General features: G+C 41.8%; 1 protein-coding gene and 1 non-coding gene across 2 annotated transcripts in view; both read right to left on the bottom strand.

Annotated features, from left to right (window-relative positions):
• Nucleotides 1–27,375, bottom strand: part of OTUD7A (OTU deubiquitinase 7A) — a 394,020-nt gene that overhangs the window by 225,646 nt on the left and 140,999 nt on the right. The window contains 1 exon segment of the mRNA XM_087428823.1: nt 609–736. The gene's annotated coding sequence lies outside the window, so the exon portion shown is untranslated.
• LOC147917655 (U6 spliceosomal RNA) lies at nt 22,284–22,390 on the bottom strand. Its single transcript, XR_015551840.1, has one exon. It is a non-coding gene; the product is annotated as a U6 spliceosomal RNA (small nuclear RNA).

The raw sequence follows: 27,375 nt of genomic DNA, 5'->3' as shown, positions 1-27,375 counted from the left end.
GTCTGGCCATGCTGAGGTGGCGTCCTACATACAGCAACTAGAAAGATGTGCAACTATGACATACAACTATCTACGGGGGCTTTGGGGAGAAAAGGGGAAAAAAAGGAGGAGGATTGGCAATAGATGTTAGCTTAGGGCTGATCTTCCTCACCAAAAAAAAATTGTATTTCTGGACAAGAACTAAAAGGAAATATTAAAAATGAAAGTAATTAATATATTTCATGATGAGACTTTTTATTTTTGTTTTTATTTACATTACTCTTATAATACTTTAAAAATCAATCATGATAGCAACCAATGGCAACAGACCGACTTAGTAAATAATTTTGCACTCGTGTGATCAAGTCACTTGCTGGTCATTCACTACAGTCACGTTCTTGTTAAGAACAATGTTTATTATTCTAAACACAAATTCTAATGCAATATGAAATTCACTTCATAATTCTTTCTCAATGGACGTTAGTGGATAAATAACACTCTATCCCTGGCTTTAGATCTGATTTCCAGGCAATCTGCTCCCAGGACCACTATGAGCTCTGCTGCTAGAGATGCTGACTGCACTTGCCCCTCTGCATGGTCACAAGGGACCCCATGAACATGGAACTTACTTTTTAGACAGTGTGATGCTCTGGAGGTGTGTGGCAGTCAGGCATCCGGGGTGATGCTGCACCGTCCCTGCTGGAAATGGCCCATCGTTGCCCCAGAAGAAGGTGTAAGACCACAGCCCCTGAGAACTCTGGAAAAGACAAGAACAAAAGAGGATGTTCACGTTTCATTAAAAGTGAGAATTTAAAGTTTTGATTTTAAGAATTAATTTTTTTTGTATTTTAAAATTTAAATGTTAATATTTCAAATTTAAAAATGACTTTAAATAATCAATATGAACTTGAAATGATCTTGACAGTGAATCCCAAGCCCCTGAATCTCCCTCCTCATCACACGTTCCCACCCTTTGATTTTTAGTAAATGCAGGCGTTGGGAGGCAGGTCAGGATGAATGGGAAAAGTCTCTTCGCGGTAGACTCAGAGAAGTGACCGTGGGGCCAGAAACCATGAGAAGCTCATGCGTTACACTGATGTTCCAGGAGAGGTGCACAGTGCTTCCCAGAGGCGTTCACAAATGGAAGCCTGACTTCTGACATTCCATGAGAATCTCAGGTGGTGTGCTCCATGGAGAATCTCAAAATGAGGAAGCTGCTCAGAATCCCCTCCTAGACTGTGGTGTGGTCCAAGGGGAATCTGAGAAGTCAGAGTGATAACGACATCTCGGGCCCCACAGGGTGCACTATGCTCCATAGTGGTGGGAAGGAGTGTCATGTACAGCATCCTTAGTCTGGAGGGCCCCGTGGACCACACTGCAGTCCAGGCAGGTGCACTGTGACCCACAGTGGGGCAGCAAAGCATCATGAACAGCATCTTGACTCCTGAGATCCACTCGCTTATCTGCAACGTAGGGTCTTTTTTTTGCAGGTGTCAGAACCCTAGGATGTTCCAGACCCCCAGCTGGCTTCCCCTTTGACATCTCCCACCTGGATGGATAAACCGCGCATCTTCATAAGCATAATTGCTTTACTTTCAACATCTCAAAGCTAATGCGACTGCTCTCTCTTTTTGGTGGTTTGTATCTTTTATCAACATAAAATACTTTAGTTTCCTGTACACCCTCCCATCTTGAATTCTACTCTGCTACTTGTATTGCTGCTCCTCATTCTTTATGTAATATTGCTTGTTATATTTTTGTCTATGCCTTTACATTTTTACCTTTTTGGTCATTGTAATCAGCAGTGTCTCACCTAATACCGTATAGACAAAATTTAATCCTTTACTCAATTTCAGAGCATCTGTCTTTTAACTGGGAATTTAACCTGTTCCATTTTTTCTTTTGGTGGAGTGGCAGTAGGGTAGAGGGATGACATTTTCATTTAGACCTTTCTTCATCATCTTTTTGAGGGTTTTCTACTTTTTAAGTTTTATTATTTGTTTTTTTTTAGTCTTTACTATCTTTAACTCAGTTGATTGTTTTTATTTTTCCTGTAATATTTCTTAAAAGTTATATATATTATTTTTTCTTCTAGTATTTCACTTAGATTTGTAACACACACATGTCTATTCATTTTTTTTATCCAAACTGAACATTAATTAACATATATAGTCAGTTCAGTGTGACTCCCTTTCTGCACTACCTGCTCTCTTTTTTGAAATCTTTTTATTTAAAATATTCTAAATTGCTTTTAATTTTCATGCTTCTCCTTTCTTAGGAATCATTTCTTAACAATTGTCTTAAGCTTCACAGCTATATTATTAATAATTATAACATGCAACTGTTTTACTGTTTGTTAATTAATCACAGATAATTTACATATCTCTTGCTTCTCCTTTATTGAATTAATTTTTTATTTTACTACAGGGAGTTTTTGAGTAGTTCTTTCAAAATGGTTTCATACATAATACATTTTCTGAATACTTGACTAGAAATGGGAAGAGACTAAATGCAAAAGAATCAGCTATGAGAATCAATAGCTAAAACAATCTTGATAAAGGAAAACGAAGTTGGAGGTCTCACACTTCCTGATTTTGAAACTTACTACAAAGCTACGGTAATCAAAACAGTGTGGTATGGGCATAAAGACAGACATATAGACCAATGGGATAGAACAGAGTCCAGAAATAAACCCTTGCATATATGGTCATCGATGTTCAACAAGGGTGCCAAGACCATCCAGTGGGGAAAGGATAGTCTTTTCAACTAACGCAGCTGGGAAAGCTGGATATCCACATGCAAAAGAATGAAGCTTGACCCTTACCTTACATAATATATAAAAATTAACTCAAAATGGATCAAAAATCTACTTGTAAGGGCTGAAACTAAAAAACTCTTAGAGTAAAACATAGGAGAAAACTTCATGACATTGGATTTGGCAATGATTTCTTGAGTATGATACCAAAAGCACAGGCAACATAAGAAAAAAAGTAGACTTCATCAAAATTAAGTACTTCCATCAAAGGACACCATCACAGAGTGAAAATGTAACCCACAGAATGGGAGAAAATAGTTGCAAATCATATATCTGATAAGGGATTAATATCCAGAATATATAAAGAACTCCTACAAATCAACAAAAAACCCAAACAACCCAGTTCAAAAATGGGCAAAGGACTTGAATAGCCATTTCTCCAAAGAAGATAAACAAAAGGCTAATAAGCACATGAAAGGATGCTTAACATTACTAATTATTAGAGAAATGCAAACCAAAACCACAATGAGACACCAGTTTGTACCTATTAAGATGGTTATTATCAAAAAAACCCAGAAAATCACAAGTGTTGGTAAAGATGTAGGGAAATTTGAACCCTTGTGCATTGCTGGTGGGAATGCAAAATGGTGTAGCCTCTGTAGAAAACAATATGGTGGTTCCTCAAAAAATTAAACATAGCATTACCACATGATCCAGCAATTCCACTGCTGGATATATATCCAAAAGAGCTGAAAGCAGGTACTCAAAGACATATTTGTACACCCATGTTCATAGCAGAATTATTCACAGTAGACAAAAGGTGGAAGCAACCCAAGTGTCCATCAACAGATGAATGGATAAACAAAATAAGGTATAATCACATAATTAAATATTATTCAGTCTTAAAAAGGAAATTCTGACATATGTTACAATATGGAGGAAACTTGAGGACATTATGCTAAAAGGACAAATATTAGATGATTCCACTGGTATGAAGTATCCAGAGTGGTCGAATCCATGGGGAAAGAAAGTAGAATGCTGGCTGCCAGGGGCTGGGGGAGGGAGGAATGGTGAGTTAGTGTTCAATGGGTAAAGAGTTTCAGTCGGGGAAGATGAAAAAGTTCTAGAGAAGGATGGTGGTGATGGTCTCACGACAATATGAATGTACTGAATACTAGCGAATGTATACTTAAAAACGATTAAAATGGTACATTTTGTGCTATGATTATTTTCTCACAATAAAATATTTTAAAAATAAACACAGAAAAGAATGAGAATCAGACTGAAGATTTTCCACTGACCACACAGCATTCAAAGAGAAATATATTTCAAGACAGGGGGTTGTGGGGAGTAAAATTTGGAACCTAGGACTTTATGGGCAGCCAGATTACCTTTTAAGAGAAAAGGTGATACACATTTGCAGACACACATAGGCTCAGAAAATTCATTGTCCACAGACTCTTGAAAACATTTACAGAGAAAGTACTCAAAATAAAAAGAAATCCAACATGAAAAGGTGAGATACAAGAAGCAATGGTGAGTTAAAAGAAATGATAATATTGTATTTATTTGAATTATTAATAAACTGCTTTGAAAAAGTAAAGGTTAAAAATAAAGGGACAAAATAAGTTATCTTAGTCTAATGTTAAAAAATATAAAATTTATAGTAATTTTAATATTCAACAAAATAAAATTTGATGTGTAAGGCTATTTTAACATTATATATTTACCACATTATACATTCAAGAGAAAAATCAGATGACAGTTCAAAAGATTTGCATTGATATAATTCAACACCAATTCATGATAAAATAAAATATCATTAGCAAAGTAAAACTATAAAAGAAGTTCCTTAACTTGATATAGGATACTTTCTAAAAATTACAACAAATACTACAAATAATGGTGAAATGTTGAATAACGTTGAATGCCTTTCTTTTAATATCAGGAATAAGATAAGGGTGCTACTATCACTGCTTGTCTTCAGTGCTCTCTGGAGGTCTTAGCCAGTGAGAAAAGGCAACATAAATAAGTCAATTAATTAATAATAAAGTAATAATTATAAAAATTATAAAGTATAATTATACAACTTTAGGAAAAGATATTAAAGTAGATCTGAACAAGTGGAGAGATAAATTGGAAGACTTATTATACCTCTATAGATTCAATATAGTTGCATTCAATATCTTAAGGTGTGTGTGTGTGTGTGTGTGTAACTTGTAAGTTAATGCTAAAATTTACTTGGAAGCAAAGTCCAATGCACATTGAGGAAAAAGAGCAAGGCAGAATAAAGGCCCTATCGGATAATAAGACTCATCACACAGTGGCAGTAGTTAAGACAGTGCGTCATTAGTGCAGGATGTTCAAGGACAAGAGTAGAACAGAACAGAAAACCCAAGAAACGGGGCCAGCCCAGTGGCGTAGCAGTTAAGTTCTTGAGTTTCACTTCGGTGGCCCGGGGTTCATTGGTTCGGATCCTGGGCGTGGAACTACTTACAACTTATCAAGCCATGCTGAGGCGGTGTCATACACAGAAGAGCTACAACTCTACAACTATGATATACAACTATGTACTGGGGTTTTGGAAAGAAACAAAAAAAGAAAACCTAAGAAAGGACCATATATATGGGCATTTGATATACGACAGATGATTTTGCAGATCTATTGGAAAAAGAACAGACTTTGCAATACATAATGCTAAGACAAGTGACTATGCAAATCAAAACAACAAAATTGGACCTCACTTCAAATCACGTCAAAAAAATATATTTCTAACTTACAGCTAAACTATACAAATTCTAGAAGAGAATATAGAAAATATTTTATGACTTTGAAGTGAGGAAGAATTTCTTCAACAAGGCAAAGCAAGAACACACCATAAAGGAAATGATTGATAAATATGACTAAAATAAATTATAAACTATTTCTCATGAAAAGACACTATAAAAAAAGTGGTTAGACAAGCCACACACTTGGAGAAGATATTTGCAAAACATAACCCATTAAGAAATAGTACCCAGACTATTTAAAGAATGCCTAAGATTTAATAAGAAAAGTCAGACAACTCAATAGAAAAATAGGCCAAAGAAATAAGTAGGAATTTTACAGAAATGGAAGAATAAAAAAATTAGACAAAGAAAAAAATTCTTACAGTCTCAATCAAAGAAATGCAAATTAAAACCACAAAGAGATGATATTTTATACCTATCAGATTGGCAAAAATATTTTAAATGAACAATACCATGTATGGGCAAGAATATGGAGAAACGGAACTTTCTTTCTATGTTGGTGAAAGTCAAATGTGGTGCAACTGTTTGGGAAAACTGTTTGTCATGACCTAGCAAAGCTGAAAATGCACCCAACCTGCTTTCCAGTGATTCTATCAGTTTCTTCACATACGTGCACCAGGCGGCAGGCACGGCTCCCACCAGCATGGAAACCACTGGATGAGTACCAGCGGCAGAAGGAGCACATGAGTCAGGCCCAGTCACAGAGTGGAATCTGCATTTCAGGGAAAATGAGCACCCAACAGCCAGCTCTAGGCATCACCATGCTGGATCTAAACCACATTAGGGGAGAGAGGCAGGTCACAGAAGAATGCACACCATCCATTTATATCAAGTGCACATAACAGGCAGATGCAAACACTGCTTTGTTTGGCAATATAAACATAGGTGATTTAGGAGAGTGGTGACCTCTGTGGGTGGGGGTGCAGTCCCGTTCTCGGCCTGTGTCACGGGTCCATGGCTGTGTATTTTATTCCTAACCGTTCACATAGTTTTCAATGTACTTTACTGTTGTTTATAATAAAAAAGAGAGAGAAAAAAAACAGTCATGTGCATAACAAAAAAATCCTAACATATTTATGAAAAAGTCTAATAAGAAAGGTAAATAAATCATCTGAAAGCCTACAAAACTTCTCTGAAAAATATCCATGAAAACAGAATAAAGGGAGACTATGTTCGTGGACAGGTAGACAATACTGTGATATCAATTTGTCTCTAATTAATCTATAAAATCACTAGAATCTCAACAAATTTCCAACGAGCTTAAAAAGCCATTTCTAAAATCCCTAGGGAAGGAACATCTAGGCTTTTCTCGCCATCTAAGTGAGGCCTGTGTGTCTCTGCACTAAGGCCTGCGTCCTCCATGGGCTGCTTTATGTGGGAGTTGCACACCCATGGGGACAGCCCACCAGACAGCTCCAGAAGTGGAGACTTCAAAGAGGGGCTAGACAGAGTGGCTCAGAAGAGTAGCTTCCACTTCACAGCTGCTGGCCAAGGAAAGCTCACCACCCAGGGGGTAATGAGAATCCGAGGGGCAGCAGCCTCTGTGGCCTGGAAGGGGTGGGTGTCCCTGTGGCTGGGCCACCGTGGAGGGCCTGGGGCTAGGCGGCTACAGCCCTTAGGAGCAAAAGCAGCAGGGAGAGAAGAAGGGAAAGGAAGGAGGAGTGGAAAGTGTTGTCACGGGTGAAAGGGGCAGGGAGAAAACTGTGGTCCATCAGGGACACAGGCTTTGGGCAGACTCCATTTACTCCTTTTCTGGGGAACTGTAATTACCAAGATTGTGTTGAGGTTTCCCAAGAGGAAGAGGGTGCCAGCTGCCTCCCAGCCTCTTGACCCCACTGCCAACCCCACTCCAAGATGGATGAGCCTTTTTCTTTTAGTTTCCACTTGCTTTAAATTGCCTCAGCACAATCAACATTTGACCTTCACATCGACCCTGGGGCCCAGTATCTGGTCAAGGTGACCCAGGATTTCAGGGTTGACTCATCCCCTTTGTCCTGCTTGCTTCCCAAGGTGGCTCCTCTCATCCTTTGAACTTAACGCTGCTCCCTCTTCTGAGAGGCCTCCTTTGATCGCTCCCCGACCTTTATCATCAACCACTCATCCTCTCTATTTTCTGGGGATAATCTGCAATGACCTTATCTGTTTACTGGTATGTGGTTCAGGAACTATCACTAGGCTGGGTGTCCCAAATGGCCTGTGACCACGGTCTTCCTGAAGACCGTGGGACAACGCACGGAGGCCCGAGAACCTGCTCCAGGCCAGGGCTCCTTCCAGGAGGCCAGACTGCTTTCCCAGTGGGCTCTGCCAGCTCGGAGGACATCATGACACCCCACAGGTGTTCTTCTCTGTAGGTTCTGGAATGACCTCTAGGCTCTGCAAAACCACTTCTCCCCACTGTTCACGTCCCACTAGGCTCATGAAGCCCACACTGATCAATCTGCCCTCAACAATCTCCCTTTCCTTTAACACTCTACAGCATTTCCAGTGGGTGCATCCCAATTGTGCACACTTCACCATTTATTACCTTGAAATTTCTTCTATTTTTTCATAGGTTGAAGTCTTGCTTTTCCAACTCCATCTGCCAGCAGTGCCAGAGTTTCATCCTTGTACAAAAACCTCCAATGTACAGAGAGTGTTCAGTAAACAGCAATGAAGAAAACCCCCAAACTTCCAACAAGATCTGTCAGCATCCTTTACACAGGTCTCACTCCAGTTGAAGCCACTCTGCTCCCACCAAACTGGCTGTCAAAGCTAGTAATGTTGGTGCTGCTGCCAGGAGACCATACTTGCCTGCAGTTCCCCAACACAGCCTCCCTAAAGTGCCACAGCACCCCATCTCACCATCCAGAATACAGGTTAGTCAGCTTGCCCAGGACAACACAGCAAAGCACCCAGCTGTGCCTCTGATCATTGCACTGACTCTGCTCCTGCCCTTCCAGTCTGCCATCTATGGGGCATTTTTTTTTTTGAAGGTGGCAATCTACAAATACTTTCTTAGCAAAAGGAATAAAACAAGTGCAGCTCGGGAAAAGGAGGGGATCCTCCTCTCCCCTGAGGGCATCATCAGGCCTGTAAAGGAAGAATGGGTTAGCACTCTCTGCAGACTTCAGGGTCTCAAGCTGGTTACAATCAGACAAAAGTGATCCACATCTGGGCAGATTAACCTGCCAGACATGTAACTCCTCATACTCTTCTCGAGCCACCTGGAAGTGGACAGGTGTGAAACCACGGGATACACAGCGCTGCTCCACCTCGGAAAACCGGGCATTCGGGCCCTCTGAGATCACACACAGTGGCAAACATCCCATCCACCAGTTTCTGGGTCCTGGCTGTCTGCCCCTTGTCACCTAGAAGTCAGTCTGCAGCCCCTGACTGCTTCCCTCCTGCCTGAGTCTGAGAGCAGGACAGGGCCTGCAAAGAAAAATGCCTGAATGTCCCCCTCCTCCTCCTTTAACGTAGGAGGATTCCTTTTATTCCACGGTGCTCCCAAGAGTTCAACAGCAGCTGAGCATGGGGCGGGGGAGGCACATGCATGTCCAGCTGCCCACTGGGAGGGGGAGGCGAGGGGCAGTGCTTCAGCAGGAACAGATGGCACAGCCACAGGCAGGATGTGGCAGAGCAGGGGGCAGGCACAGAGCCAGATGACTTGGGCTCCAATCCCCACGCTGTCCCTCATTCTCTCTGTGACCTCAGGAGAGTTTCTTGACTTCTCTGTGCCTCAGTTTTCTCATTTGAAAATGAGGATAATAATAGGACATACCTCACAGGGTAGCTCCGAAGATGAAATGGCTTAAAGCAGAGCACTCGACATGTCCTTGTTCTTACTGGCTCTCCTGTCTCAGCGGCTGGGGGACACAGGCCTCACTGTCGACTCCTCCCAGGTTGGGAGGACACGGGCACCTGTCCTTTGGCTCCCTCCTGCCACCTCTCCCGTGATGCCTGACTGGCTTTCTGGGCAGCTCTTCCCACCAGCTGGGAGAGTTCACCAACCCCTTGTCATCCAAGCCCTTCAGCCCCCAATGGCTCCCCCCGCCTGGGTCTGGGAATGGGACTGGGTGTCTGGGCTAGAAGGAGCAGCCCCCTTCCCACCTCCCTCTCCCCACCCCCACCCTCCTCTTGGGACAGAGGGTGAGTGAGCAGTGAACTCATTAAGCCGGAGGCAAATTAAAGTTGAGAATCCTGGTTGTGGGAGATTCCCAGCATGCAAGCAATTCTCTCCAGGGAATTCAAACCTCCTCCCCTCCTCAGCAGAGGCCACTGTGCCAGACATCCCTCTTCAGACTGCCGGGTCGGCGCCAAAGGTACTTGTGAGAATGCAAACAATCTTCATAACGCATCACAACCGTACTGGGTGGGCTGAGCTCTGGCTACATGAATATTCTCCAATTATGGATTTAAAGGTAAATCAGGGTCCAAGTGGCACTAACTGGGCAGTGGGCTAGGCCAGGTCAGGGTCAAGTGAGCCTGGGAGTTGGGAGAACCCTGAGTGGGCAGGGCTGGTCTCTCTTCTTCTAGGGGCAGAGAAGTCCGCTCACAGGCAGGATGCTGATCCAGAGCAGGCAGGAGCCATTACTGCACTGCCCTGTACCCAAGTCTGAGCATGGCAATCAGGTGGGTGGTCCTGGGGAGCCTAGGCAGGTGATGGAGGTGCCAGGCAGGGACCCTGACTTGGGGACAGGCCAGCCCGTGGCAGGAAGCCTGGCAGCAGCCCTGACTCGATGCTCAGCCATCTTCTCAAGGCTGTTCTGGGGCTTGGAGTCCCCCTAGTCAGGCCAGCATTGGCAGGGAGGGTCCTGCAGGACCAGGCTTTGCCTCCATGGGGCCACAAAGGCCCATAGTCTGTGGTCTTAGGGTTTTGGGGGCCATCAAAGACTAAGGTTGATAAGAAACAGACCTAGAGCTGCTTGAAATTGAAGAGGCTTCTGTTTGACCTTGAAGCAGAAAAGGACTTTTTTGAGTGTCTTCTATGTGCCAGCCATGTTCCACATGCTCCATCCTTACATTTCCAACAATCAAAGACCACCTCCCCCAGGCCCAAAAGAGTCAAGTGACCTGCCTAGGGCCACACAGCAGTAAGTCACCTAGAATCTGAATGGCAAAACTAAAGTTTCTGCTTTGACATTATGCCACTTCTGGAAATGCTCTGAGATGCAAATGATGCTTTATTGCTGCTTTGTGAAGGCTGTAGTCACCTTATTCCCATGTTCCTGGAGCTCTAGCCTGAGAGATCCTCTCTTGCTGCTGTTCAAAAGAGGGCTTCACCTGCTGCCACCCACAACTGCAGCCAAGGGTTCTTCTCTCCTAGGCTCTCCCTCCTCCACTGGGGATCTTTCCTATTTCAAAACGGTTGAAATTAAGCTGTGACAATTACATCTCTTATTCAAGATGAAATATTTTTTTCACATCAGAAATGAAAATTGTCTGTTATTCTCTGGTTCTTTGTTAAACTGGGGAATTTTCACATCAAAGCTAAGCAGCTGATTCACTCTAACACCCTGGCATTTATCAACATTTGGTACCTTTACTTTACGTTGTTTCCCTAGAATCGTGACCTGTCAAAACTTCTGCTAGGAGGTACACAAAAGGGGTGACCAGGCTCCCCGTGGTGACTGTCCCAGAGAGGCCTCTCCTTCAGGCCCCCATCCCACCACCCAGCTCCTCTCCTTCCAGATGGCCCAACCCACCCTGCACTGAGCTGGGGTTCTCAAAGTGGGGTGCCTGGACCACAGCATCAGCATCGCCTGGAGACTTGTTAGAAATGAAAGTTCTCAGGTTCCACCTAGACCTGCTGAATCAGAACCCCCGGGAGTGCTGCCCAGCACAAGCCCTCCAGGTGGAGAATCACTGAGCTAGAGGCTAGAGAGAGCCTGGGCCTGGCCTCCAGGATATCCCATCCTCCCTCTCTTTACATATAGTCTCAGGAGCTCATTCTTTCTTGTTTTCCAAGAGATCCACATTCTGCATTATCCTTTGACCCTCCCTCCCCCATCCCCATCCCGAAAGCTCCTCCTCTCTGCTAGTTTTTTCTCCCAGCTTGTTTCAAACATACCCAGGACCGCTTTTCTTGAAAAGACATCTTTTACTTGATTTTCTGTCTTATACAGACAACTCCTTTTTCTTTCCTTCTAGCTGTGTCACCTTGGCAACTTACTTTTCCTTTTTGAGCACCGTGTTCTCCTTTTTAAAAATAGGAGTAATAGTACCTATTAAACAGGACGGTTATAAGAGCTTAATGAGATAACATCAAGAGAGGGGATGTGCTGTGATGGTTAATTCCAGCAGGCCTGCAATTAGCTGAGCTGTTCTGCTGAAGTAAGAGGTGTACCTGGTCAAAGTACGAAATGCAGTGATTAATACTGCAGTTTTTCATCCATGGGTCCAAGGTGAGTTTCAGGGTGGGTTGTGCCAGTCTGTCAGCATTGTTTATTGATAACAGTGAGATTGGTGGTTTGCACCAGGTTTCAGTGCTGGTGGCGGGGTGGGGCTATGATGTTGGGGCTCGTCTTGTAGCATGTGCCTACATGACTGACAGGGTATAATAAGCCCCAGTTGAGCCTCTATTTGGACTGCCTAGTTCTGAGATGTTCCTTGCACAGGCTAGTGGTTCTGAGAGAGAAAGTACTTCTGGTATACCCCTGCAGAAGGAGGACAATTGGCTGGAGCATGTGTAGACCTCGGCTTCTCCAGACTCCTTGCTGCCAGGCAGCCTTTAGCTACAATGCAAGTCCTTACCTTCATGGTTGTTGCTATATCACATCCTTTCTCAGCAATAAACTGTAGACTTCTAAGCATCATCATTCAGGGCCCTGTGAGTCTTCTTTAGCAATAGAACCCTCTCTGGCTACCATTGTTAGTGTAAGTGACATTACGGTTATTTTTCCTTCTGCAGCATTATTAAACACAATTCCTTTTTGAACTGCTCATGAGACTTGTTTCCACTTCTCTCTTCACCACTTACTCCATTCTATGTACTCCACTATCGTCTACCCAAATCTGGATCCCAGCCCTACCACCTGCCAGAAACCATAGCCACAAATGTCACCAAGTGACTGACTTTTCAGCTCTTAGTTAACACAGCTGGTCACAGCTGTCATCTTGAACTTTTCTTTATACTTGGTACCATCGTCCTTCATGATCTGATTACCCATCATCTCCCTACCACTTCAGTTTGTCTCACTGACTCCTTTTTCCAACAAACTACGGACATTCTCCCAAATCTGTCCTTGGCTCAGCTCTTTCTCTCAGATAACTGATCCATACTCATTAAATGTTAACAACCACCTGTGTTCGGTAGACTCCCAAGTCTCTCTCTCTAGTCTTGTTCTCTTTTCTCCTCTTCAATCCACAATTCCCTGATGGTATGTCCACTTATACACCTCACTGGTACCTCAAAGTCATTAGAACCTATCTTTCTCATAAAACTCTCCTGTTCACCAAGGCAATCAAGATTTAAAAATTGGATTCTACCTTGACTTCACACTCTCCATCTCAATGGGTCCTTTAGGTGTCTCTCTTTCCCTGTGAGTCAATCTTTTTCTCTTTCTTTACGTCTCTCACCACTCCCCTTTTCTCCCCAACCCAGGCAATCATAAAATCCTGACATCAATAGAGAATGGGCTTCTCCTGTTTTCCCTGTCTATTCTCTTGACGCCACCATCACTGGGCCACCTGACTTCATGCAGTGGTGTAACAGGATGGCTTAAAGACTGTTCTCTGAGATCTCATACCTGGCCCACTTGAAGGTAGGATGCAATGCCATTTCAAGTTGTCACTGCTCATAGAATGTGCTCCTTTGTTCTGGTCACCTGTACCAGAATGTTATGTAATGTGGACATTACTGCCATCATTTGCAGAATCAAATTTCTATTCCTCCTCTTAAAACTCCTAAAAAGTGTTTATGTAGAATCTAAAAAAAACCCAAACTCTTAGATACAGAGAACAGATTGGTGGTTGCCAAAGGCAGGGGTGGCAGGTGAGCGAAATGGGTGAAGGTAGTCAAAAGGTACAAACTTCCAGGGGCCAGCCTGGTGGCATAGTGGTTAAGTTTGTGCATTCTGCTTCGGTGGCCCGGGGTTCACCAGTCCGAACTGGTGGTCCGTCCTGGGCACGGACCTACTCACCACTCATCAAGCCATGCGGAGGCAGCGTCCCACATAGAAGAACTCGGAAGACCTACAACTAGGATATACAACTAGGTACTGGGGCTTTGGGGGGGAAAAAGAAAAAGAGGAAGATTGGCAAAAGATGTTAGCTCAGGGCCAATCTTCCTCCAAAAAAAAAAAGGTACAAACTTCCAGTTATAAGATAAAGGCCTGGGATGTTATGTACAGCATGGTGACTATAGTTAATAACAATACTGTATTGTATATTTGAAAGTTGCTAAGAGAGTAGATCTGAAAAGTTCTTATTACAAGAAAAGATTGTAACTATGTGAGGTGATGGATGTTAACTTTGTGGCAATAATTTCTCATTATATATGTATATCAAATCATCATGTTGTACACCTAAAACTAATACAAAGTTATATGTCGATTATACCTCAATAAAGATGGAAAAAATTGTTTATGAAAATTTTGGGAGTACTATCAAAGAAAAATCTCCTGGATATGTTGCTGATTTTACATATGAATTTTGCCACACATCTGTAATCAGCACCTGGTCCTTGAGACATTCTACTCCATCTTCTATCTACCCATAGAAATGGTGTGGGAAATGGGCCTACTAATGTTCTCTCTGTTTTATACTAAATGATGCTGACAATTTATTAAATGTTGTTTTCCCGCTGGATTATATGTGAGAGCACAAGGTCTGGTTTGCCATATGGCACCCAACTGCCTCATTCTGAGAGTTGGTACCACAGTATGCCATGCGTCTCGCATGTCAAATTTGTATTCAAGATATTATGTAATGTGTTTTCTACTTTTGAAAAAAATTTCAAGAAATTGTGACTTTTGTTTAAAAATTTTAAGTTCTAAATAAACGATAGTACACACATAAAGTGAAACATACAGAGACACTGAAACTACATTTTTAAAGTTTTATATGCCATGGAGAAACACCAAGGAAGCAAAAAAAATCAAGAGAAAAATAATATATACGGCATTTCCTCAAGAATGTAAAAGCGCATATATAAAATATCAAAAGAAAATATGCTGAAGTATTATTACGTAGCCAAATCTGTCAATCTATTTCTTTCTCATTCTGGATTTAAGAAGGCCTCCTTGGATAGTCTTCCGAACTTTCTCCTAATATTTGTATAATCTGACATTTTACCTTACATTTAGACTTAAAATCCATCTGGAATTTACTGATCTACATGGCATATTGATGGCATCCAATTCTATTTTCTTCCACCATTATTGATTAGGATAAGATATTCATTCATTAAATATGCCATCTTTTCCCACTGAGTTAAAATACATCTATGCTTCAATCTGTTTGTAAAATCTCTACTCTCTTTCAGTGATTTTTATTCTTTTCATTTTGGTGCCAATGCACTAGAATAGATAAGTGATGCTTTCAGCATATGTCACAAGTCTCCTCTTATATTCTTTATCAAGCGTTTCTTGGTGATATTTGAGAGTTTGGGTTCAGCTAAAACAAAAACCTAGGGTACTGATTAAAACTGTATATTTCATTTATACACAGTCATGCACTGCATAACGATGTTTTGGTCAATGATGGACCACAGATACGACAGTGGTCCCATAAGATTAGTACCATATAGCCTAGGTGTGTAGGAGGCTATACCATCTAGGTTTGTGTAAGTACACTCTACGATGTTTGCACAATGATGAAGTCTCCTAATGACGCATTTCTCAGAACGCGTTTCCATTGTTAAGCAATGTATGACTATATTAACTTCCAAAGGATTGATGTCTTCAAATTTAGTTTCCCCACCCATGAGCATAGTATATCTCTCCATTATTTAGATTTTTAAGTCCTTTATTAAAAATTCATACCTCTTAAACTTCTTGCTTTTGGTATGCATTCCTATGGTAAAATATGAATACAATATATACAAAGTTAAGAAGAGATTGGGTGAAATTATTTCCAACACATCTGACCAAAAATTAGACTTCCTAATGTACAAAGAGCTTACACAGTTGATAAAGAACCACAGTCACAGGGGACAATGAGTAAAAGCCATTCTTGTAAAGGAGGTTTTGGGGACAGCTGATACAGGTAAGAAAGAATGCACCACCTACCACACTTCAAAAGCAGTCAAAGAAATGCAAAGGAAAAATTAAAAAAAAGAAAAAACAAAAACAACACTTTTTAATTTGATAAGATTTTCAAAACTCAAAAAGAATCTCTAACATCCAGTGATGGTGAAGACGTGCACCTCACACATTACTGGTGGGAGTGTGAACTGAGAAAGGATGTACCAGCATATACTAAACACAAAAATGCACATGCCCTTTGAATCACACTTTTAAGATTTTATCCTACAAAAGTTAAAAGTTCTAGTATAGAAAAATGTATATATAATAGCCTCCCTGCCCGACCTTGCATTATTTGCGATAGCAAAAGTCTGAACATCATCCATACGGGAGGGGAGTGGTGAGATGAATTTTGATGCAGCCACATTATACTGTAATGAGCATGCCATTTTGAACGTTTACATCTTTCTTCCTTAAATCATGTTTCCTTTGCAGCTTTCCGTTTTAAGGCTGCCTTATACTCAGAATCAAAGAGGTCACTGATCAGCCCTGAGTCTCAACGCTGGCTTTTCTTAACCTCCTCAGTAAGATTATAGTCTTGAAATTGAGGCTTAGTGGAGACAGAGAAAGCAATTAAGCAATTTTCTGAATTCTAGTAGTGGAGCTTTTCAAGGCCTTTTGAAGGAGACCTAGATCAGTGACTAGATCAGAGAATTTTTACTACCTGCAAGGGAGAGACCTCAAGACTTTGTGATTAAGAGATGGAAAGCCCATCATTTCCAATGACTCTGGCAGAGAGAAAGTTGGGGAAGGAGGAATGAGAGATAATAGTGTCCTGTGCTCTTTCTGGGCCAAAGGACCAGGTAGAGAAGAATGTCAGGGAAGTTGAAGGAGGACACAAAAATAGTAGTGGAATGAATTACATTCTGATCCTCTTTGAGATTGGAGGAGGAGACCCATCAGAATCTAAGCGAAATGCAGCAGTATAAGGGGGTAATGCAGAAAGACATTCAGGAGAGGGAGAGGGAAGGGAAGGGGAAGATGGAGAAAGAGAGAGAGGCAGGGGAGAAGGGAGAAGGAAGGGGACAGAGGGGTAGACTGAGGAGGGGGGTGCAGAGAGACACAGAGAGAGAATGCATTGACACATGAGTATGTATTGATTTTTTAATAAAAACAAGGAAAAAAATATTATCAGTCATAAGTTTTGAGTGACAGGATTATACATAATTGTTCTTTTCATCTTTGTTCTTTCATGTGCTTTCTGAATTTTCCCTAATAGTCACATATCACTTTTGTAATTGGAAGAACATAGATATTAAAATAAACAAAAAAATGCATTTAAATCCTTTTGCTATTCATCACAAAAAGGTTTTTTATTGTTTTTGCTTGTTTGTTTGTTTGTTTTTTTCAGTAAGGCTATAATCAAACCAGCTGAATGACCACGAACCTAAATCCACACCTGCACGTGTGCCCCAGGGACATGTGTTGAAAGACTAGTGCCTGCAAATGAGCTACCAGGGCTTGAATTATTAAGCTGTACTGCCATGGGAATACATGCCTGAAAAATGGGGTCTGGTTCTCAGAGAACTCTATTCCTAGTACAGCAGGAGGCAGCACTGCCCCCCTTCCATTGTCCATGGTGTCCACGGAGTGGCCTCCAGCACTGCACGGAAGTGCATAGAGGTGAGAGCAAAACCTGGTGGGGGGAGGCAGGAACTGGAGGGAGAAATTTGAAGACAAGGCTAACAACTGAGCAGTAAGAAAGAAAGGAGGGCTTGCCCAAGTTTGTGGTTTGGGGCCTGAGATGCTCAGCTGTTCCTGGAGGTAACACAGTAGAAATTCACTGTGATTGCTTCTGGGGCTGTAGAGCCAGCCGCCCCTGACTCTGTAACAGTGGACTGTCCTGGTTAAGGCCTTATAAACAATTGAATAAGATAAACACAAAAATGAGGAATGCGTAGTTATCCAAGTCACATTCTTTGTTTACTTATTGGATCTAATCAACATGGGGAAATAGGGTTTAAAATGAGAAAGCATGAAAATGAAAGAGGGTCTCAGATGAAGATATTGGATCATTATACTTGCTGCAAAGTATTGGTCAGCAAGTGAAGTGTTCAGTGTCAGAAAAACACAGAGTATTGATTAGAGCAATATGGCTGCCCACAAGCACACCCAGCCTGTAAGGATGGGATAAAATAATTTAACAAGGTGAGGTTCCAGTTCCAGGACAAGATCAAGCAGATACTCTTTTCCCTGTTTGTAGCACTAAGAACAGTTTAAAACTCTGGGCATTATACACCAAAACAAAGAAAAAAACAAACAAAAAGCAAAACCGAAAAAAAAGAAATTTTAAACCTAGGAAAACTTTGAAAGGTGGATAGTAAAAGGTAGACTTGCTAAGGACCTCAGGATCTGAAGAACAACACAGTGGTGAGGTCCCTGGTTTCCCTTATGCCTCATGTGTTCTGGACTGGGTGCTAGACAGGCCAGCTGCCTGGATATGCCAAAGGATGCACTCAAAAAAATACCTGCTCTCTCTGGCCAAAGGACAGGTAAAGAGGCAGCCTAGCTAGTTGGAAGACTTTTGGACAATGACCACACTACCCTAGCCAAATAATGTGGAGAAAACTGTGACTCCACCCACCCCTGTCAGAAAGGCTGAGCAGGGAGCCTAGACTTCTACTCTTGTTGGGCTGAAATGAGGCATCCATTTGTCCTCGCAATGGCAGTATCAGAGCAAGCTGAGAAGGGAGGTAGGACTGTCATCCTTGATCCTGGTAGGAAGACCCTCTTCACCTACATTGTCAGCAGTGGATATATGGGGAGGCTAGAATTCCATTCCCATCCAGCAGTAACAAAGCATCCTTCCCTTGCCCAGCTAAGTAGTGTCCATGGAGACCAACTGGGGAACAGTAATGAGGGACTCCCTCCTCCTCCCAGTCAGGGTAGTGTCAGCTGAGGCCTAATGGGAAGCCTGAACTTCCACCCCAGCTCAGCAGTTACAAGGCATCCCTCTCTCTCTCCCCAGGGTGGACAGTGGGGTGGAGTTGGGAACCTTGTCTTCCACTCCCACCTGGCAGTAACAAGGCAGCGCCCTCCTTCCTCTGCCAGCCTGGTGTCCAAGGAGGACTTTCTGCCAGCTAAAAAAGAAATTTTAAATAGGATTCAGAATTTCATAATATATTATCCAGGGCACAATTGAAAATCACTCATCATACAAAGAACAAAGAATATCTCAACTTGAATGAGAAAAGACAATCAATAGCTGCCAACACCTACATAACACAGATGTTAGAATTCTCTGGCAGGAATTTTAAACCTGCAGAATTTTAAACCTGCAGATTCAAGAAGCTGAATGAACCTGAAACATTATAAATTCAAGAAATCTACGCCAAACACAAAATAATCAAACTCCTGAAAATTAAAGACAAAGAAAAAACCTTGAAAGCAGAGTAAGAGAAATGACATCTTACCTATAGGGGAAAAACAATTCAAGTAACAATGGATTTCTCATCTGGGACCATTAAGACTGGAAGAGTGTAGAATAACATTTTTCAAGTGCTGAAAGAAAAGAACTGTCAACCCAGAGTTCTATATCCAGCAAATATACCCATCAGGAATGAAGGGAAAATTAGGACATTCTCAGATGAAGGAAACCTAAGAGAATTTGTCACTAGCAGACCTACCCTAAAAGAATGGCTAAGGAAATTCTTAAAATGGAAAGGAAATGATAAAAAAAAAAAGGAAATTTGGAACAACAAGAAGGAAGAAAAAATAGTGAAAAGGGTAAAAATTTGGGTAATACAAGAAATTTTCCTTCTCCTTTTCTAAATTATGTTTGATGGTTTAAGTAAAAAATATAACATTGCCTGATATACTTCTCAAAGTACTATAAAGAGGAAATATTCAAGTTAAGTATAAATAGGAGAGGGTAAAGGGAGTTAAAGGAAGGTGAAGTATCTATATTTCATTCAAACTGGTAAAATATCAACACCAGCAGACTGTGGTAAGTTATATGTATATAATGTAATACTTAGAGAAACCATTAAAAAAATCAAATAACTGAACTCATACAGAACGTGTTCTCTGACCACAACAGAATCAAAACTGGAAGTCAATAATAGAAAGATAGAAGGAAAATTTCCAAACACTTGGAAACTGAACAACATACTTCTAAATAATCGATGAGTCAAAGAGGAAGTCTCCAGAGAAATAAAAAAATATATACTGAATCAAAAGAAGATAAAAATACAACAAACCAAAATTCGTAAGACACAGCTAGAGCACTGCTGAGAAGGAAATTTACAGCACTCAATGCTTACATCAGAAAGAAAAAGTCTCCAATCAATAATCTAAATCTCTGCTTTATGAAACTAGCAAAATAAACCCACAGCCAACAAAAGGAAGAAAATAATAAAGATAAGAGCAGAAATAATGAAATTGAAAGCAGCAAAACAATAGAGAAAAATCAATGAAACAAAAGCTGGTTCTTTGAAAACATCAATAAAATTGACAAACCTCTAGCAAGACTGACAAAGAAAAATAGAGAAGACACAAATTATCTATAACAAGAATGAAATGGGATATTGCTACAGGTTTTCAGATACCAAAAGCATAATAAGAGAATATTATAAACAACTCTATACACATAAACTTGGTCACTTAGATGAATGGACCAATTCCTTGAAAAGCACAAATGATCACGACTCACTCAGTATGAAATAGATAATTTGAATATCCCTATAGGTATTAAAGAAATTTAATTTGTAATTTCAAATCTCCCAAAAGAAAATTCTCCAGGATCACCTTGTTTCTGAAGAATTCTAAAGAATAATACCACATGTTTAAAGGAAAATTAGCACCAATTCTACAAAATTTCTTCCAAAAAAATCTCTTCCAGAAAACACTTTTCAACTAATTTTATGAGGCCAGTATTACCTTAATACCAAAAATCTAAGAAATACAGTATATAAAAAAGTAATTAATATCCCTCATGAATATAAACACAAATATTACTTATACACAGTAATATATAAATATAATAAATCATATAAACCCTACTTGGTCATGGCATAAAAATAACGTGTATATACATGTAAAGTTGTATATGTATATATAAAAATTTCACAAATATACATAAATACATATATTATAAATCCTACTTGGTTGTAGGATTTATTCCAGGGATACAGGATGGCTCAATATTCAAAATTTATCAATGTAATCCACCATGTTAATAAGCTAAAGAAGACAAATCATACAATCATATCATTCATGATAAAACCTTCAGAACACTACGAATCCAGGGGAATTCGTCAACTTGATACAGAATTCTACAAAAATACCACAGCTAACATTGATGGTGAAAGACTGAATGCTTCCCAACTATGATTAGGGACAAGGAAAGCATGTTTGCTCTCATCACTTTATTCAACATAGTACCAGAAGTCCAATCCAGGGAGATAAGGCAAGAAAAGGAAACAAAGGCATACAGATTAGAAAGGAAGAAACAAACTGTCCCTATTTGCAGATGACATGATAGTTTACAAGGAAATTCCCCAAAGAATCTACAAAAGATTCCTCGAATAGGTGGTTCAGCAAATTCACAGGATATAAAATCAATGTACAAAAATAAACTGTATTTCTATACACTAGCAATGAACACACAGACACTGAAATTAAAAATACAACACCAAGGGCTGGCCCTGTGGCTTAGTGGTTAAGTTCAGTGTGCTCTGCTTCGGTGGTCTGGGGTTCAGCTCCCGGGCTTGGACTTAACACCACTCATCAGCAGCCATGCTGTGGCGGCAACTCACATACAAAATAGAGGAAGACTGGCACAGATGTTAGCTCAAGGCAAATCTTCCTCAAGCAAAAAAAAATAGAAGAATATTGGCAACAGACGTTAGCTCAGGGTGAATCTTCCTCAAGCGAAAAAAAAAGAAAAGGACACCATTCAGAATCACTCAGTAAACAGATGAAATACTTAGATATAACTCTAACAAAACACGTACAGGACTTGTATGCTTAAGGTATAAAATACTGAAATAAAGGAAGATCTAAATAAATGGTAAGACATACTATGTTCACGGACTGGGAGACTCAAATAGTACAGTAAAAATGTCTCCCCAAATGATCTATAGGTTCAATGCAACTCCTATCAAAGCCCCAGCAAGATTTTTTGTAGATATAGAGAGGTGTATTATATAATTGATATGGAAAGACAAAGGAAAGAGAAGAGCTAAAACAATTTTGAAAAATACAAATAATGTGGGATTAATCGCTCTATCTGAATTTAAGACTCATTATATAGCCACGACTGCTTATATGGCTACCTAGATGAGTGGTCCCGAATAGAGAACCTAGTAAGAGACCCACAAAAGTGCAGCCAATTGGTCTTTTTTTGCTTTGGCTGCATTTTTTAACAGCTTTATTGAGATATAATTCACACACCATACAATTATCCCATTTAAAGCATATAATTCAATGGTCATTGTTTAATATTACACTATTAAGTTTTTTAAATTGTGGTAAAATATTTTTAACAAAAAATTGGCCATTTTAAATATTTTTAGGTAGACAATTCAGTGACATTTAAAAAATATGGAATCCTTCACAAATTTTCATGACATCCTTGCACAGGGCCCATAGTGACTTTCTCTGTATCACTTCAATTTTAGTCTATGTCCTGCTGAAGCAAGTACTGGCCAACTGATTTTTTTTTTTTTTTTTTTGCTGAGGAAGATTTGCCCTGAGCTCAGATCTGTTGCCTTTCCTCTTCTTTTTTGCTGAGGAAGATTTACCCTGAGCTAACATCTGTTACCAATCATCCTCTATTTTGTATGTGAGCTGCGGCCACAGCATGACCTCTGATGAGTGGTGTGAGTCTGCATCCAGGAACCGAACCCAGGCCATTGAAGTGGAGCATGCTGAACTTAACCACTAGGCCACCGGGGCTGGCCCCCAACTGATTTTTGATAAAGGTGGAAAGGTAACTCAACAGGTAGTCTTCAATAAATGGATATACATTTGCAAATGAGACAGCCATCAGCAAAAAGACACAAAACAAACCCTGCCAAAGACCCAAAACAAAACAAACAAAAAACCTCAACTTCACATTTTACACAAAAATTAAGTTAAAATGGATCATAGATTTATGTGTAAAACACACACTTATAAAACCTTTAGAAGTAAAAATAGGAGAAAATCTTTGGGACAACCAGCTTGGTGACATCAAAAGCAAAATTGATAAATTGGACTTAATTAAAATTAAAACCTTTCACTCTGTGAAAGACCCTGTTAAGAAGGTGAAACGACAAGCTACAGACTGGAGAAAATATCTGCAAACCACATCCCTGAGAAAAGACTCATTTAGAATATATAAAGAACTCTCATAAGACAAACAATTCCATTAGAACATGGGCAAAAGCCCTAAAGAGGATATATGTAAGGAAACACTTTTACATTTATCAGTGTCACTGCCACCGTGGCCAGTATGTAAATGGGGCATGGAATGATTAAATGGCAACACCCTAGGCCCTGCAGCCAGGGGAGGTTTGCAGGTGTCCAGAAGAGAAGGACACCAACAAGGGACCAAGGTCGAGGTGTCGTACACTGGGCCTTCCTCAGCAACTGCCAAACAGGGAAAGACCGTGAGACTTCATGGAGAGTGGGGAAGGGATTCTGACTAACCTTCAGCATTACCTGCACCAGGGCATAACCAATAGGCACAGAAAAAAGCCAGCCCTCCCTGCTTTAAGCACTTAGATTTGAACATGTGCCAATTTGGGCTGAGATGGAGACTTCTTTGCAGTACGGTATCTGCCCTCCAGGACTGCTGCGTGGAGTGAACAGGATGTCTTCGATGGTCCCAAGTGCTTAAGTCACGGATTCCACAATGTGTATTGAGTGTTTATAGCAGTGCTGTGCCAAGCACTGGGGAACAAGGATGGGGGTGTCCTTGCTCACCTGTGTTGGGAGGTTGTTGAGAGTTTAGATCAGCTATGGCATGCTATCGCTGCCTCGGCCTCCATTCTGTATGGCCAGGTGGCCTGCAGAGGCCTTAAACTGACACTAGCCCCCTCCTGCAAGCACATGCCCTGGATAACAGCCCAGAGAGTCACAAGCGAATGTGAGTTCCTGATATGACTTCTCCAACAGCCCCTGTGATACAGAGTCTCCACTACCTCCCAGAGCCTTGCCCTTGTAGGACCCTTAGATAAGATCCCTGTGGCGTTTACCATAATACCTCTCTTTTGTTTAGAATTCGAATCTGGCCTGAGCCCAGGAAGCCTGAAGCACTCCACCAACAGACCCTAATGAAGGCATGAGCCCCAGGTCTTTCCTCTCTCTCTCTCTGCCTGTACCCTGCCTTCACCTCCCAGTGTGGCCCCTTGAGGCATGCTATGTACTTCCTCCAGAACCTGTGAGTAATAAACTTCTCTATTTCAATTTCTCTTGCGGCCTTTTGTTGAAAGTGACTCACCATCTGGCACCCCTGGGCTCTACTTAACAAATGTTAATTTAACAAAATCCTAACACAGGTAAATGAGAGAGAAAGAGTTAAAACTGCCAGGAGCCCCTCTGGAGAGGTGTGAAATACAGAAGAGGGCCAGGGGGTAAGCAACACCCCCCTTCAGAGGAGTGTGGTGAGCAGGGCCAGAGGTGCCCCTCAGGCAGGGTGCCTCTGGAAACCCATCTGCCTTGAGAAGGAGGGGTCATAGTGAGCATGGGACAACAGGCCTCATCAGCTCTGCACTTCCTCCTACATACCCCAAAATGATCTGGCACTGCCCAGGCTTTGTACCTGTGTATTAACCATGTCTTTTATTTTCTATATTTGATGCTTTGTTGATCCTGGAGGAACAGCCCCTCCCAGGGTTAGCCAATTCCTAGAGATAGTAAGGAAGTCAGCCTCAAGTGTGCCTTTCAAATGCAAATCGACCACTCCACAGCCCATATCCCCAACCACCTCCTCTGCTGGGCACTCACACTCCAGGTCACTCTACACCTGCCCTAATCAACCCAGGATCAGACAGACACCTGACAACTAGGGACAGCCCCTAAGCCCCAAAGCCCCCTGCTGAATTTATGCAAACTAGCCCATCCTAAGCCTGCCTACCCTGCCTTACCCATTCCTTCAGAAACCACAGTAAAGGCTCTTGCCCATGTTTCCCCCTTGCTCCCTCTGACCAACCCAGTATGACGCTTCCCCATGTGGTCCCCTGTGGCATTGCGTGCCCCCTCCTCTTGGGAACTGTGAGTAACAAACTACTTTTTCAATGGCAGTCATTTCCTGATCTGTTGGCCTCACTACGCCTCAAATTTTCTATGAGTACACTATATTTTAAAGCAACTTACCCTTGAGATTACGACTATATGTTATATGACTATGTTATATGTTTATATGATATGACGATATGACCATGTGATGACTATATATGTTAAATTTCACACATGCAGCCTCCCTTACTATAATATGGTATCAATCCTCTCAACAAGACTTGTTTGGTTGCTTCATCAAATCTTGAGTTAAAGGGGATCCTTTGGAATACTGACAAAGAAATTGAGCCAACTCCCCAGGCTGGTTTCCAGAGTATGCAAAGAAAGTCAGCAGGCCATCCTAGGGAACGAAGTCCTGCAGGGGCAAATCCTGTCCGGTACACAGGATGAGGGCACTCAGCACTGGCAGCAATGTGGAATTATACTAAGTCTAGGTCAGAGTTTAGGGACACTTTCCATTCTGTTTGTGGTTCAGATGACATCACACACATGGTGGGAATGTTGACGGATATGGGCAAGAAATAATGACAATGAGCAGTGAGAAAATGAGCCTTATGACAAATGTTGTTAACTGGCTAGTTCCTGAGCTAATGAAAGCTTCATTTCCCAAACCAGTAATGGGAAACATTCCATCATAAAAAGTTGCGAGTGACGAAAAAGGCTGAAATCCAGCAGGCCCTTGACTTAAAGGGGATGTAAAGTGGCCTGCAGGCACTCAGTCACTCCTTCAGGGTGTAGACCAGGGTGATGTCATGACTTTGTCTACACTCCCTGCTTCAGCCTGTCTCCCGGGAGCCTGCTCGCTCCACAGGGCAAGCAGTGCAGCACCTCTTGCTACAGCATGCTGCGTCTGAGCATCTCACTTTCTTCCCTGAGCTTTAAACCACATCATCTGGTCCTAAATCCTCTAATCAAAATTGTTTTCCTTCCTTTTTTTCTCCCTCTTTCTTGCCTTACTTTACTTCTTATCACCACTCTCCATAATTCTGCAAACGTCACTTGCTAAAAATCACCTTGAAGACACCTTGAAGCCACCTGAGTCTGCAGAAGGAATAAATTCTAAATTGCATGATGATATCTGTAATACCCACGGAGTCCTGAAAAATGGAAAAATACAAACTCAAGAATGAGAAAGGCTTTACTTCTGTAATGCCTCTTAGAGCAAGATATTTTTCTTCCTAGCAAAGTCGCAAAACATCACTGGTTTTAAGGTTGAGAGCCAATTCCATGGTTTGCGCTGAGGTTCAAAGAACATAGAAGAATAATGCACACTTGAAATAAATGGAAATAAGGGAGAAGTGACGCATTTTGTTTCTGTCACCTCAGTCACATCACTTGCATCCTTTAAGGCTCTCCCTGTGGGTAAAGACTGAGTGGCTGGGAGGCCACATACCAGGAGAGTGGCCAGAAAGGGGATTCCCCCTCCCTCTTTCAGCAGTTGGTATTGTGTTTCTCTCTCCATTTCCTCAGCAGGGATTGCTTGAGCACCTCCAATAGTGCAGCGAAGAAGCACAGCTATGCTCCAAGGCACAAGGCAGGGTCTTGCCCCAAAGGCCCTCCTGGGGCACTCCACACAGGGGTGACAGGCCCTGAGCAATCAGGCATCTCTGCCTAGGGCAGTGCTGAGGAGGGAGTTATCTGTCTAGGAAAAGACTCGGGGAAACTGAATAAGCACAAGTTGGGGGATATAGTCAAAATGCAACTTAATTTTTGTCTCCCTCTGACCTCCTTACAATATATTCAGTGGGGGAATTCAGAAGGGTCATTCCTTCCACTGGATGAGAATCTGGCGTGTCCCCTGATTTACACACAGTCTGCAAAAAATCATAAATGGAATGTATTATGTCCACGGGGTTAATCAACACCTCTGTCTCCAATCTTTATTTCAGGTAAGCCTTCCCCTCCAGCTCCTCTAGGCCTGTGGTGGCTCCTGCCTGCTACAAAGGGGTGAAGACTGTCATCTTCTGCTACCTGGAGGGCGGAGTAGGGAAGTTTGACCCAGGGTACTCTACACCCTAACTTATGCCCCCAGGCCTGGCAGATGCTGAAGGCTCACTTGGCCTTGTGGGTGTTTTCATTGGTTCCTTGAGATTCCTATCACAGGGTCACATACTTGCAGTTTCCTTGACCTAGGTGGTTGCATGCCTGTCCTTAATGGTCACTCTCAGCAATTTCAGCCTTCTTAGGAATCTGATGTATACCCCTGGTTTCTTGCAGCTGGAGTCCCCTCTGCCCCACCAAGTGGCCCCAACGACAGGGCTCAACATGACTCATATAGCCCTCTCTGAAAGCCTGGAGGAATGTGACTTGATCCCTTTCCTCACACTCTAGATGCCCAGATGAGGTCCAGACCCTAGTCCACTCCAATCCCAACAGAGAGATGGCACTGTACTCTTCAATACCCTGT

This window comes from Ceratotherium simum, chromosome 3 (assembly GCF_057802395.1).
Source record: "Ceratotherium simum simum isolate JZ-2026a chromosome 3, ASM5780239v1, whole genome shotgun sequence".
Taxonomy (NCBI): domain Eukaryota; kingdom Metazoa; phylum Chordata; class Mammalia; order Perissodactyla; family Rhinocerotidae; genus Ceratotherium; species Ceratotherium simum.
The sequence above is the reverse complement of the archived record's forward strand: the minus strand, read 5'-3'. Positions and strand labels throughout refer to the sequence as shown.